The sequence below is a fragment of the Acinonyx jubatus genome, chromosome C2 (genome assembly GCF_027475565.1).
Source record: "Acinonyx jubatus isolate Ajub_Pintada_27869175 chromosome C2, VMU_Ajub_asm_v1.0, whole genome shotgun sequence".
Classification (NCBI taxonomy): domain Eukaryota; kingdom Metazoa; phylum Chordata; class Mammalia; order Carnivora; family Felidae; genus Acinonyx; species Acinonyx jubatus.
The window spans coordinates 56,953,219-56,968,122 of NC_069384.1; the positions used below are offsets into that span (position 1 = coordinate 56,953,219).

The 14,904-nt window shown below is 43.3% G+C and overlaps 1 long non-coding RNA gene across 1 annotated transcript in view; it reads left to right on the top strand.

The window, feature by feature from the left end:
- Nucleotides 1–939: 939 nt before the first annotated feature.
- Nucleotides 940–14,904, top strand: part of LOC113604811 (uncharacterized) — a 188,704-nt gene continuing 174,739 nt past the window's right edge. The window contains exon 1 of the long non-coding RNA XR_003426838.2: nucleotides 940–1,310. This is a non-coding gene — a long non-coding RNA (uncharacterized LOC113604811). The remainder of the gene's footprint in view (nucleotides 1,311–14,904) is intronic.

Below are 14,904 nucleotides of genomic sequence, written 5' to 3' on the forward strand. Positions count from 1 at the left end.
TTCTCTTTATCAGACTTAGCTAAATTCTAGAACCATGGTTATTAAGCAAATTGCTACAGATACAGCACACTTAAATGTGTGACTATTCTATTTTGTTCCCCAAATAATCTTGATACTTTCTCTAGGAAGATGTTACACCATTAGTGAAATAGCAAAATATTATATCAATTTTTGCTTAAAGTGGTTTAAATTACGTCTTTTCTCCAGGTGTTTCTTACCTCGTCATCCTAGCATTAGTTCACAGAAGAGCAATGATGTGTTGGTAAATGTTTAATGACCAGCTCTCCGGAAGGAAAAAGAAAATGCCCTCGGGTGTAGCTTTTGCCACTGAGTAAATACTCTGACCAAGGCCAATTTCAAGCTACCATTTTGATATCACTGAACATGATTTAGGGAGAGATGCCTACAGGAAGATCCAGTGAGCCAGTATGAGCTAGCCCCAGCATTCCAGTGCTAGGGGTATATTAAATGCAACTAATGGAAAATGTTCTACAATATATATCAACATTCAAATGAGTCACATGCACTCAAACAATGGGACTTTTTAAATGGTTTCAGTCTCCAAAATCTCTTTGCTCACCAGCAATCACTAGTGTTTAATGCTTTCCCAGAAGTAGCCCACTCTACCCGCCCCCACCCCCCCAGCTGATTTCTAGTCATCCCTTTTGTCTGTGCTCAGAGGCCTTTTTCTTAGTTCCCACTGACCACTCCCTCTCCCTCACGCAACCAGTTTAACACCCGACCACATATCAGAATTTCTCATCACGGTTTTACTTTGCCTTCAGGGTACCATGCACGATTTATGGATATATATTTTTGTTTCTATAATGTCTGAAACCCTCACTAAACTAGATACCACAGGAAGGCTGGGACTGTGTCCCTTTTGTTTATCCGTGGCCCCAGCAGCACCACGAATGAATGGGTGGGTCCATTGCCTTGACTGAGAATTCCTGCTCAGCAATACCTCACAGGTTTCACCTCCTTCTGCCCTGGGGTAGCCCCTCCTCTGCTCGCTAGGCCCATAACTCTTCAGTGGTTAAGATGTAACAGAGCAAAAGAAGCTATTGTGTTTCCAGCCATTTGCATCTGTTGAAGGAGGTCATTGAATGGACGTGACCGCAGGTTGACCCTCAACTCCAGAGCTGGTTTGGGGCAATCGGAGGCTCCTCCCCCGGCCCATCTGTGGAGTCCTCCTTCTGCAGATTCTGCCCCCCAGTTCCAAAGCCGGATCCATTTTCAGGGATACAGACGTGAGAGAGCAAAGCGCTGCTGAGACAACCTGGACGAGTGAGACGCTTGACTTCAGCCAGGTAAGGCCTCGATGCAAACTTTTAAGTTTCTGGCAGGCGGCGGGTGTGGACACCTACCCGTCCTGCGGCTTCTCGAGACAAGCTTCGCGTGTAAGTTCCCTGGCTTATTAAACCTGCCACCTGCCAGCGTGGAGTGGCTGCGTCGTTCTTGTCTCTCCTTTCCTCCCCCATGCACAGGGTCAGTTTCACATTTCACCACGGGAAGCTCCGGAGTTCCAGAACCAACACCGACAAAACGCTCTTCGCAACCACCATTGGTTGGGGTGGGGCAGGTTCTTTCATTCACGTTTCATTCCATCTTATAATGAAATGTTGTTCTTTAATTAACATTTGCCAACTTTTTCCTTCTCCTCTGTTGTTTTTCCTGTCCTTACCATAAAGTCACCTCCTGTTCAGCGGGTCTGTTCGGCTCTGCAAATGAGGCCCCCGCCACTCGTCTTTATTTAACAATCAGGCTATGCTTGTTTTAGCATTATAGAAGTAAAGGAACATTAACTGGTGTTTGTTTCTTTTTGCATTACTCACAGAAGTTGCAAAACTGGAAAGAAAGATTTTCTTTGTTCTTTGTTTTCTCTCTTTCTACACTTGAATAAGACACTCCCTGAAAGCATTTAAAAAAATACTGCATGCTCTATTATTATCTGGGACCTAGAACAGTGCCTGCTACACAGTAGGTACTCCGTAGGCATATACTGAATGAGTGAATTTATTTCTGAATCATTTTCATTAATAAGGAGAGTATGCAGTCCATTCTAGAAAGAAACCCTGAGGACAGATGTTTTATACAAGAATGATACTTAGCTATTTTGAAAAGAAAAACAATCTGTTAATAGAAATAACTGTAAAAATTAGCAACCAAATCTGAAGTTGAAATAAGTGTTAACAGAAGATAAGTCCGTATATTATGGGATCGATCTTGTTTCTGTCCTAAAACATCTTTCAGACTATGAGTGTTGAAAGTGCCAATTTCCTGAATTAAAAGCTAGTAGATTTTTACTTTAATGATACTATTTTACATTCATGTGACGCTAGCTGTGTCTTATGTTGTCACAGTTGATTATTATTCAAACTAACTGGAGAATTTCCTGTGCTTAAAGTCAGGCTATGTGCTACTGAATATAAAAGGAATAAAGATACTATGTCAGATATGTTAGTTAACTTCCAAGATCCATTTCTCCTCCTTTCTTAGAAATAAAGGGCACTAATTTTGAGCTGGGCACACAGCTAAGAATCTATTTTCCTCAGGAAACTTGCAGCCCAGTGTGAATGGGACTAAGTTTTTGCAACAAGTTTTAAGTGATGAGGTGGATAGTTCCTCCCTTAAAGAGGGAAGACATGCTCTTCTTTATCCCTCCCTACATCCTAATGACTGCAGTGCATTTGTGATGGCTGGAGCTTTAGCAATCATTTTAGACTATGAGGAAAAAAGCCACAACCATGTCCATCTTCTCCCTCAGTGTGTTTTCAACACTTAGCACGAGACATCGTATATAGTAGATATACAATAAATATATATTGAATAAATGAATAAATATGATTTCTTTGATCATATTCTCTTCCCCTGTTTTCTTCTTGGAGAAGCTTTGGACAACTATATTCTAAGAAAGTAGTTATAATAGTAAAGGTATTAACATTTCACATTTGCAGAGTCCTATGCCAAGCCCTAAACCATCTCTAGCCATTTATACAATTAACTAGTTTTATAAATTTCCACAAATAACGAGTTTAAAAGTTACACAAGTAAATTTACACAGTTAACTAACCATTTACACAAATAACCTGTTAATAGAATTATTCTGAAGTTGCCATTGTAATTCTTGGGAGAGTCACTGAATGTAAGGCTTCATCATAGCATAAGGAACTCATGCAAGAGAATTTATATCAGCAGATTGATACCAGGTAAAAGATACATGAAGCAAGGACTGGATTGTTACCAGCCTCCAACAATTCCAATCAGCTAAGCTGGGGAAAGGAAGCAGGGGACCTAAGGAGACACTGAGTATGACCAGAACTGGAAGGTAAAGCAAGATTAATGTCAAGAGAGCACTGAGGTCTGCATGGGAAGGTGATTTAGGATGGGGTTATGGGTCTGGGACTGTTGCCTATGTAGCCTTTACCCCCAGAGTTCTTACAGGTGCATTCAGTCACTAATTCCTGCGACTTCATGGCTAACTTAAACGTTCATTTTGGTAGTAGCCATTCTGATTCTCATTACGTTATTGCCTTAAGGTCTAAACTATATTAAAGCTTTTGAGAACAGATATCAATACATTACATTACTGTTCAGTGTATTTCCCAGTGATCATTCAGAACATTCTAAACTCACAAACTTTCACCATTCCTTAATAAATTGCTCAGGCAAACTAACATTAGTGTAGTTTCAAAAAGATTTCAAGGCAGTCTTTATACGGAAGAGTCGTGTATTGTTCCTACCTTAATGGTTTGAAAGATAATGCTCAGCAACATCCAATAAAATCTTTTGAAATATTATGCACCCCCAGTCTTACTGCATCCCAGATGGATGCATTGCCTAATATTTATAAAGATGGATGCTCTGGTATGTGTTTAATGGTGGTATTTTTTGCAGTAACTAATGCCGAAATTCCAGGAGAAGAAATTCGGTGCTGCAAATATTTACTATAGTACTGGCACATAAACCAAGAGCTATTAGACTTTAATACTTTTTTCCCTAAACTTTTTATAGCCTTTCATTTTTAATCGTTGCCAATCTGCTGATTTTATTTTAAATAGATACTTCAAGACTGTGCTTTGTCAAAACAGACAGATGTATCATTAAATTCCCTCCCAAATTACACATTAGGCAATGTCTTTGTTTCATGTGCTACTGAGGTATTTGAATTTGTTATAATCTGGAGTAAAGAGGAAGCCGGAAAGCTGATTTGCAGAGTGAAAAGCTCTATAATTGAGAATTGATTGTTCTGATTGCATATGGCTTCGTGAAATGCCATTTGGCCCAAATGGGGGTGGTCATGGCTCTGTGTGCTCATTCTTGCATGTCATTCTAGCACAGTTTTATTGGGAGAGGCTAGTGGAAGAGTGCACACTAGAAGTCTCTGGCATTGCTTTTCCTGTTTATCAGTCATCTCTTTAAAGAAAGGGGTGAGGGATAATTTGGGTAATTCTCCAATATTCCTTATCAGTTGGGGAACTTCCTGTTACTACTGTTGAAATGAGTGATCACAAACTTAGTGGCTTAAAACAATACAAATTTAATATTTTACGGTTCTGGAGGTCAAAGTCTGAAATGGGTCTTACAAGGCTACAATTAACGTGTCAGAAGGGGTGCGGTCCCCCTGGAGGCTTTAGGGAAGAATCTGCTTCCTTGCCTTTTTCAGTTGCTAAAGGCTGCCTGCATTCCTTTGCTTGGGGCCCTTCCTCCATCTTCAAAGGCAGCAGTGTGGCATCTGGAAACTGTCTTTTACTGTCACCTTCCTGTCTCCATCTTTAACCTCTAAGAACCTATGTGATTACATTGAACCCACTAAGCAAATACAGAATAATTTCCCCATTGCAACATCCTTTTTAAAAAACACTTATTTATTTATTTTAAGAGAGAGCAGGCAGAGAGAGAGAGGGAGAGAGAGAGAGACTCCCAATCCAAGCCCCGATTGCAAGATCCTTAACTTGATCACATCTGCAAAGTCCCTTCAGCCTTGTAAGGTTACATTTTCACAGGTTCCAGGGATTAGGACATGGACATCTTTGGGAGGGACATTATTCTACCTTCTAAAGAGTACTTACTGAATGCATATTAAGCCACTTCTGTGTTTAAGGCCCTTTTATAAATGTGAAAACCCTTGATAGATTTCCTCTCAGCCTGGACAGCTCTGGGAGAAAAGCCATCTTTTTACCAAATAAGTCTCAGTACTGCTGTTAGTAAATGAGAGGAAATAGAGATTATCTTGGGAAGAGAAGCCTGTCTTCCAATAAGGGAAGCATCTAAGAAAGTTGGCTCTCTATAAGAACTAGATGCATATCTTTGTCCACTGCAACCCCGTGCCGCCCCCCCGCCCCCGCCTGATTCCATGACACATAGGATAGTGATGCCACAATATGGTCTTCAGTGACCTTTTGTTTTCTCATCCTATAAAGAAAATTCAAATCCCCCGTTTCAGAATCAGGAGAGAAAAACATTTAAAGAAAGCACATCTGATATACCATACTTACATTTGCATTATGTTTCAACTGGATCAGAGACTGTGGTTAAAAAGACCATTTGAAATCCTCAGAAAAGGCATCTCTGGATGGGAAAATATGAAAACTAGCTTTGGAGGCCCTCATATTGGGGATGATGGAGAAATTTCCATCAACTCTGCTAGCTGCCATGTTTGTGAGCGGTGTGGTCTCCTGAGTTGTGTGAAATGGCCGTGCCTCAGAGTAAGCCCAGGTACTGAGGAGAATCTAGTTGATTTGAATGATAGAAAGAGGACAGAAGAAGAAAGGCAAGCCCTGAATTTTATGTACAGCCTGTCATTGGAGAGGCCTGTGCATCGTCATTAGTAAGCCTTACTAAATCCTGAAAATGTTCTCTTTGCTTCTAAAACTGTCCCTACTTTGGAGACTGAATGTTCTTTCTGTTCCTTTGACTGCCTCTAGGGTACATTTAAACTTTCTTTTACTACCTGAAGTTTGTCATGTGTTGGCCGCTTTGGTTTTTGCTGAGCTCAGTGATACCCCACTGGGTTCTGAAGGCCCCTCCATCAATTGCTTACTGGAGCTCCCTTGTGGCCACTGAATTAGGTTTTCTCTTTACCCACCAGGAAGAGATAGAGACATTTTTTTTTTCAACGTTTATTTATTTTAGGGACAGAGAGAGACAGAGCATGAACGGGGGAGGGGCATGAACAGAGACAGAGCATGAACAGAGAGAGAGGGAGACACAGAATCGGAAACAGGCCCCAGGCTCTGAGCCATCAGCCCAGAGCCTGACGCGGGGCTCGAACTCACGGACCGCGAGATCGTGACCTGAGCTGAAGTCGGACGCTCAACCGACTGCGCCACCCAGGCACCCCAAAGACATTTTAACATCTCTTCCAAGTTCTTTGGACCCCTGAAGAAGGATCTGTGCAGGTTTTCCTGTGTGTTTCCCTCATCAGAGTCATTTTGACTTCCTCTCTGGCGACAAGTCCCGGCACCTGATGCCGACGTGTTTCGCAGACAGTGGGAGATGTTCTACTCTTAAGGTAGTTTTGTCTTTGTTTTTTCTTTTCTCCTGTCAAGGTAACAAAAAGGAATGGGTGTTTATTTCCAGAGGCTCTTTTTCCCAACGTAAAGTGTTAATCATTACTAGTCAAGACTCTTTTAGTTTAGTTAGTTTTTCTATTCTTCCAAACTTTGTTTATTGAGGATCTACTATATATAAGGGATACATATATACATATTCATAAGGATTCTACATCTGAGTCCAAAGAATAAGCAGCATGAACACACAGAAAAGAGAGAACCTAGTTCCTTCTGAGATTCTAGGCCTGGGTTTATTATGATGTCACCAACAGAGTGTGACCTTGAGCAAATCCCGTCCTGTCTCAGGAACTCTGTTCTGCCACTGGGAAAGAGACTGGCACTGGCTGATCTCCAAGGTCACTCCAGCCCTGGGTTCAAATGAGCATAAGTCCAGACATGTAGCTCTCCAGGCCTGCCCTGTTTCAACAAGTGATGGAAAAATCTTAGGAAAGATGGGATAGAAAGATTGCTTCTAAAGGGTGTACACTTTATGGGAAATATGCCCTTTATGTCTACAAGATAAAAAACTTTCCCCTCACAGTGTATTTCAGGAATCAGAGATGAAATCTGTTACGTAAAAAGAGTATGGTAGCAATGTTTAGAAAATTAACCAGCTTTTTTAAAAATTGAAAATGTAACACATACTCACTGTCAAAAATTTAGAAAATAAAAAGCAAAGGCAGAGGGATAACATTCAGCAGTAATCCCAGTGTTCAGAGATATCCACTGTTAACATTTTAGTGTGCTTCCTTAGAGTCTTATAGTTCCTTATATATCCCCCTGCAATTTATATGTTGAAGCCTAACCCCAGTGTGATGGTGTTAAGAGGTGACGTCTTTGGAGGTGATTAAGTCATGAGGGTGGAGCCCTCATGAGTGGGGTTAGTGCCCTTAAAAAAGACACCCAGAGAGCTCCCCCACCCCTTCCACCATACAAGGAGACAGTTACGACCAGATTCTGAATCTACTGATGCCTGAATCTTGAACTTCCCAGTCTGAACTGTGAGAAATAAATTTCTCTTGCTTATAAGCCACCCAGTCTGTGGTATTCCATTACAGCAAACCTAATGGACTAAGTTAAGTCCCAACTAAAATTGGGAATACTTTCTGTATGCTTTTTCCCCCATTAATAGTGTATTGTCAATAATTATAAAATGATATGTAATTTTGGAAACTAATAATATAAAGAAGAAAAAAACAGTTACCTTAATCTTCACATTAATTCTTAGACTCTGATGTGTGGCTCCTGCGTGGATCAGTTGGGTGAGCATCCGACTCTTGGTTTCAGCTCAGGTCATGATCCCAGCGTCGTGAGATCGACCCCCATGGCAGGCTCTGTGCTGAGTGTGGAGCCTGCTTAAGATTCTCTCTCTCTCTCTGACTCTGCCCCCTCCCCTGCTCTCTCTCTCTCTAAAATAAAAAAAAAAAAAATTGGGGCACCTGCATGGCTCAGTCAGTTAAGCATCCAGCTTTGGCTCAGGTCATGATCTCATGGTTCAGGAGTTTGAGCCCAGTGTCGGGCTCTGTACTGACAACTTAGAGCCTGGAGCCTGCTTTGGATTCTGTGTCGCTCTGCCCCTCCCCCACTCACACTTTGTCTCTCAAAAATGAATAAACGTTACAAAAATAATACAAAAATTAAACATCTAATTCTTAGATACTAGGAAGTGTTTGGTCTCTTTCCCACCTTGTGCTTCATCCTTGATTCTTCTCAAAGATCTCATTTGAGGCTCAGCACTGTTTTCAGGCAGCATTGTTTCTTCAGACAGGCGTGACATTCTCCTCTTTAAGCACAGGTAAAACAGTATGTGGTTCTTGCCCTGTGGACACTTCCCATGGCTGGCGCGGTGATTAACCTGGCATCAATTATACTAAATGCTGTTTAAGGAAGGAGGACGTGCAACCTAGAAATTAAACCATTAGCACTAAATTAAGGCCACTGTGTAACTGTCCAGGCACCTTTTAGACACCAATGTGCTTTATTCTCTGTCTTTGTGCTTGACACAGAGATTTGGTGAATTCATCCAAGTTAAGCTGAGTTGGTCTGGGAGATATTTGAACAGACATCTGCACCAGGACTACCTTTCCTTCCAAGAGAATTTTCTGTTACTTTGTGCCAAGTTACTTTGGCACTGGGTGTCAGCCGTGCTGTTCAGGGTTCGTAGACAATTCTCCCCCTAAAAAATCCCCACGTGTGTGATGCTCACTATCTGTTATTAAGCTGTGTGTGTCCACGTGCATGTGTGCCTGAATGGGTGTACTAGAGTGTGTGCCTGTGTTTGCACGTGAAAGTTCACAGACACCCAGGCATTTTTAAGTACATCAGCCTATTATTACAAGTTATAAATAGTATAGAAAGAATATATATATATATATATATATATATATATATATATATATGGATTTGAAGTCAGAATGCATTTTCTTTTTGTAGCTGATATGTGCAGCAATCTTGTTAACTGTGGTTATCGTCTTATATAGAAGGTTTTCCTGTATCACACAGTTTACAATAACCCCCTATCTACTAAGATGTATTGAGGGCCCACCATGTGTCAGACACTCTGCTAGGCTTTGGGGCTACAGCAGGGAAGAAACAGACAAACGCTGCTCTCCCAGAATCGATGCTCTAGTGGAGAAAAGTAAAAAAAAAAAAAAAAAAAAAAGATATTGATTACTGCTGGGGAGAGACAAGGCAGGGGGATACGACATGCATATGAATGCTGGTAGGTGTTGGTGGGGAAGGGTTTGAGGGTGGGTTGTTTTTTTTTAACGTTTATTTATTTTTGAGAGACAGAGAGAGCATGAGCAAGGGAGGGGCAGAGAGCAAAGGAGACACAGGATCTGAAGCAGGCTCTAGGCTCTGAGCTGTCAACATAGGGCCTGATGCGGGGCTCAAACTCATGAACTGTGAGATCATGACCTGAGCTGAAGTCGGGGATTTAACCAACTGAGCCACCCAGGTGTGCCCAGGGTAGTTTTTTTTTTTTTAATTTATTTTAATTTTTTTAAGGTTTGTTTATTTTGAGAGAGAGAGCACAAGGGAGGGGCAGAGAAAGAGAGGGAGAGAATCCCAAGCAGGCTCTGTGCTGTCAGTGTGGAGCCTGACGTGGGGCTTGATCTCACAAACCATGAGATTATGATCTGAGCTAAAATCAAGAGTCAGACGCTTAAACAACTGAGCCACCCTGGTGCCCCAGGGGGTGGGTATTTTAAATAGTGACCACATGTATGACAAATCATGTTCACCACAGATGTGAGTGATAAGGAGGCTTGTGAATGGGGACCTACAGCCTGTGAGGAAGGAAGTCATGCAGCTTCCTGGAGGAAGAGTGACAGAGGCAGAGGGATCCACACGTGCAAGTCCCCAAGGGTGATACACCCCAGATGTACTCGAGGAAGAGCAAGGAGGCTAGTATGGCTAGTCCAGGAGAAGTGAGGGGGAAATGGTAACAAGTGAGATCAGAGATGAGTCAGGGGGTTTGTTAAACCATGGTCCACAACTTCTCTAACATTTCTTCTAGATGCTGTGTGCGTATCATCTCACTCATACTTTGACCCAGTATACTTCGACTTTTGGAAGAAATTGTACAAGAGAAATTCCAGCCAAATGGACTGGTGATTATTTGTTCTCTTGTTTTGGTAATCTGGGTGGGTATATTAGTGGATGACGTTTCCATTGCTGCATAACAAATCACCACACATTTGGTGGCTTGAAACAATGCCCGTTTATCATCTATAATTTCTGTGGGTCAGAAGTTGGATCCTCTCCTCAGGGTCTCACAAACCAAAATCAAGGGATGGACTGGTATATATTCTTGTTTGGAGGCTCTGGAGAGAAATCTGCATCCAAGCTGGTGCGGGTGGTTGGCTAAATTTAGTTCCTTACCGTTAGTTGGAGGACTGTCTTTGTTTCCTTGCTGTCAATCAAGACCTACTCTCAGTGTTTACAGTTCCCTGCAGTTCCCAGTCACAAGCCACCCTCTGTCTTCAAAGCCTGCGAAAGAGAACCTCCCTTTCACAGTTCCAGTCTCTTATGCCAAGAAGGGCCCAGTTCTGTTTAAGGGTTCATCTGATTAGGTCAGGCCCGCCAAGGGTGATCTCTCTACTTGGAGTCAACTGATTAGGGAAATTAATTACGTCTGCAAAATCTCTTCATAGCAACACCTAGATTGACGTTTGACTGAATTACTGGCAGAAGGTGTGTATACACTGGGAGTCAGGAATCCTGGGGGTCCTCTTAGATTTCTGCCTACCATAGCGGGAAAACCTATAGCTAGAGTGCACTGTATGTAGGAAGGGAATGTGTATGACAAACTTAGACCTAAATCCAAATGTACATTGGAAATGGGTGAAGAGGGTAAGTTGAAAAGGTGGGGAGTTTTAACAGTGGTAGCTTTGTGGGGGTTTTGGGGGTGTTTTTGTTTTTAGTATATTTATTTATTTGTTTGTTTTTTAGAGAGAGAGTGGGGGAGAGGAGCAAAGAGGGAGAGAGAGAATCTCAAGCAGGATCCATGCTCAGTGCAGAGTCAGACTCAGGGCTTGATCTCACGACCCTGGGACCATGACCTGAGCAGAAATAAAGATTCAGATGCTTAATTGACTGAGCCATTCAGGTGCCTCCGAGTGGTAACTTTGAATCACCACTGGTGGAGGTGTGAGAAATGAGAGGAGGAAACTTGCATTTGTTGGATACGATTGTGGATTGGATTTGGATTGGATTTGGATTTGGATTGTGGATTGGATTGTTGGATTGGAAAGTGTGAGCATTGGTATGAATAAGGAGGGTAAAAACAGTAAGAGGAAAACTTCTTCAGAGGAAGATGGACGGTCAGGGGGTGCGGGACACAGAATTATGAGTAGCTGAATGGTGGGTTTCATCCTCAGGGCCAGGAGAGGTAGAGCCAATCAGGAAAGTGAAGTTCTAAGAATCCATCTGGGAAGAGGTATGCCAGGATGCCAGCCTAGGCCTTTCCATAGCCCCATGTAGGCCCACCACCCCAGTGTTACTCAGAGTGTGGCCTGCAAATCCCAGCATCAGTACTAGCTGGTGCTTGTTAGACATGAAGAATCTCGGGTCCCACCTCAGACCTCCAGAACCAGAATCTGCATTTTAACAGGATTCCCAGGTGACTCATACCTGCATTAAAGTCTGAGAAGCATTGCTCTACCCAGCTGCTCCTAAGGAGGAAACCTATTGTCTAGGCTCCTTAATCATCTGACAAAAGTTTTGCACTCGGGGAAATCCCTGGTAAACCAGGACGGTTGGTCACCCAGGCTTCTATCATCCAAGGCACAGTGTTACGATTATAAACACCTGGTCGATGGCACCTCTGTGGCCCTGTGCCATTCCCTCCAGAGCTCCACTGTCACCCCAGGATTATATCATTCCTACAGTGGCTTCTCACAACAGGTGGGCTGGAGACAGGAACGTAAGACCCTCTGGGATGAAAATACTTCTTACAGATCTCCACCCAGAGTGCTACCATTGCCATCGCAAGCTCATGGAGGGCATGTCAGACGTGAGAACTCAGGAGGCAGGACTCAATCTGCCCAAGTCGATCAAGCAGAAAGGTTGTCCCTGAGAAGCCGAACACTGTGAGGGATGTCCCCTGGGAACCGGCCAGATGGGAAGGAGCCATCCATCTTGTGAGCTGCTGCTCTAACTCTTCAGAAATAATGGGTCTGTCCAGCGGGATGTGACTAAATGGCTTGAAGTTATAGCTGAGTGCCAACCAAGGGCCTGTCCCCGCTAAACAGAGCTGCCAACAGCCTCCACACAGAACCACCCAACAAGATGAATGGCCAGCCCACTTTGGAACCTCACCACAGCTTGCCCCCCTCTCCTGGATGACAGGCCAGACATCTGGTATGTTGGGATGCTATAAAAACAGTTACACATGAATGAGGGTGGACCACGGCTGGGAACTGAGGAAGTGTTATCCAGTATTTTCTCCCGTAAGCCTCACACCCACTCTAGGGCAGGAGCGTATTTCACGGACGGGGAACCTAGGGTTCAGGAAGGAAAACCACTCGGAGAGCGAGTCGCAGTCCCAGTAGTCTTATCTGGCTCTTTCTGACTCCAAATCTACATTCTCAACATGGCTCTCCTCTGACTTTATCTTGGCCATCTTCTCCCCACTGCAGAAACAACGTACACAGGACACATCCTCCAGCAGAGGGGGCATCTGGAGTCATCACATCTGACAGTATAGTCCAGCGCACCGAACCCTCAAAGTTGTTCTCTGTTAGAGGAAACAATGAATAGGAAATGTGTTAAAATTTTTGAAACACCTATAATTATCTCTGTTTTGAATTATGTGAGGGCATGCTAGGTTTAACAAATACCAGGATGACAATAAGCAATTTATAATATATAAGGGTTTGCTTACACTTATTGTATTCGTTTATCTTTGCAACCGCTTTGTGGTGTTCATGGAAGAGGTATTGTTTTCCTTTATGGGACAAAGGAAACTGAGGCTGAAAAGTGAAACTGGGCTTTGCCGAAGTCATACAGCTAGGATGTGGTCACAAGCACAACCGCCTGCATTCTGACTGCACGTTCTGTGTTCTTTCTGTGACACCACAGTAGAGCCGCGCATGGCGGTGTGTTCAGTTCACGGCTCATCGTCAGGGAGGAAAATAAACTAGGGTCCATGATAGTTGGCATAACTCATGACCGACCCAAGTGATGAATTCTCTACGAATGGCAGCATTTAGTGATCATAAGGTATGTCCACATAAATCATCTAATACACAGAAAATACACGTACTGCTTGTATGTACGTGAGATACTTAGGGCAGTACTGAAGCCACTAGACATGGGTGGCTTCTGGGCGTGTGAAACGTGGCAAGCCCGTGGGCGCCTGGATGGCTCAGTCGGTTAGGCATCCGACTTGGTCTGGGCTCAGGACATGATCTCACAGTTCATGAGATGGAGCCCCACGTCCGGTTCTGCACTGACAATGGGGATCCTGCTTGGGATCCTCTCTCTCCCTCTTTCTCTACCCCTCCTGTGTGCTCTCTCTCTCTCTCAAAATAAATAAATAAACCTAAAAAAAAAAGGAAATGTGGCACGCCCAGATTGAGTTGTGCTGTGAATATAAAATGCAGAGTTTCGAGGACATAGTATGAACGAAAATGTAAAATATGTCAATAAATTTTTGTACCCGTTGCATGTTGAAATAATTATATTTTGTATATGTTGGGTTAAAATGTATTGGTAAAATAATTTTCAGCTATTTCTTTTCACCTTTGGATGCGGCTACTAGGAAGTGTACAAGCACATACGCTTGCCTTTGCGTCTCTCAGACTTGCCTAAAGTCCACAGCACGTTGATATCAGGGTGAAGATGTTAAAGAAGGTCCCCAGGACTCATTCCAGTGAGGACTTAAGAAAACCGTCCCTTTCTCCAGTGGTGGACTCTGTATGGTGTAGAAGCGGGGCTCCGTGGAATGGTACTTCTCAAATTTCAGTTGTGTACAGAACACTCGCAGGTCTTGTTAAATGGCGCTCTCGTTCGGTGGTAGGTCTGAGAGTGCGACCTGAGGTTCTTTGTTACGAGCGGCTCGGTGGTGCTGATGCTGGGGCGCCCACCCACCTACTTGGAAGAGCAGGAATCCCTAGAAGAGGGACAGAAACCGCACTTTTGAGCAGGGGGGCTTTGCATGCTTCTCAGGCCACACCGTGAGCACAATCACTGAGGGAGAAGGCTGCCCCAGATGTTGACACGCGCATTCGGCATGTGCCAGGCACTGAAGTAGGTGAGGGGAACGGGCTCATGCGTGTGGATGGGCTGGAGTGTGACACCTAAAGTCCATGGGAGGAGCAGCAGGGGTGTGATGTGTGTTGTGTACTGTAGGGGGAGGAGGGCGGAGGGGCTTGACAAAGTGAGTCATTCGAGCCAGGAGTGCGCCCCTTTTAAAACTAGGTTACTTGTGTGTTAATAGCTCCCTGAATTTTGACTCTATAGTTGATGTCTTAAACTATTTTCCTGTCTACATAGAACTGGAAGATTTTTTTTTAATGACTAGATGGTATTTTCTCAAATGGGGCTTTAGGTGAGAAGCTTACTGGGGAAGGGGTTTGATTGAACCAAGCAACAAATAAAAGCTCTAATAACCTCTCATCTTTTCAGTTGAGACTGTTTGTAAAGTCAGCCTGCAATTCTTCCTTGTGTTATTTCTGGCTAAGGTCAGTTAATGAAACTCAGAGAGCTTTCTCTCTTCTGTTTCGTTGGGGATTTTTTTTTTTTCCTCATGCAATCTACAATCCCAGTGCTAATGGGATAGTCTGAATTCTTTTTTCTCTTTTTCCTTTTCTCTTCTCTCCCCACCCCACCCCCCCACCCCCGC